The 317-nt window shown below is 68.5% G+C and overlaps 1 protein-coding gene across 1 annotated transcript in view; it reads right to left on the bottom strand.

The window, feature by feature from the left end:
- LOC102369951 (chemokine-like receptor 1) overlaps positions 1–317 on the bottom strand; it is a 7,566-nt gene that overhangs the window by 6,750 nt on the left and 499 nt on the right. The window lies entirely within an intron of this gene.

Raw genomic sequence — 317 nt, 5'->3', positions numbered from 1 at the left:
GGCCCCAAGTCCCTCCCCCGCCCCATTAAAAGCCCCCCCACAGCCCCGACGGGAGGCACAAGCAACGGGGCAGCCACAGGGGGCAGGTGAGAGGGGCCCCGAGGCCTGGGTTCTCTAGGAGGGGAGCGGGGTCCAGGGGAGTGAGGAGCTCCAACACCTGGGTTTGCTAGGAGGGGAGGGGGGTCCAGGGGAGTTAGGAGCTCGGATGCCTGGGTTTCCTAGGAGGGGAGGGGAGGGGGGTCCAGGGGAGTGAGGAGCTCGGATGCCTGGGGTCTCAGGGAGGGGGGTCCAGAGGAGTTAAGAGCTCGGATGCCTGG

Source organism: Alligator sinensis, unplaced genomic scaffold (assembly GCF_000455745.1).
Source record: "Alligator sinensis unplaced genomic scaffold, ASM45574v1 scaffold850_1, whole genome shotgun sequence".
Taxonomy (NCBI): Eukaryota; Metazoa; Chordata; order Crocodylia; family Alligatoridae; genus Alligator; species Alligator sinensis.
The sequence above is the reverse complement of the archived record's forward strand: the minus strand, read 5'-3'. Positions and strand labels throughout refer to the sequence as shown.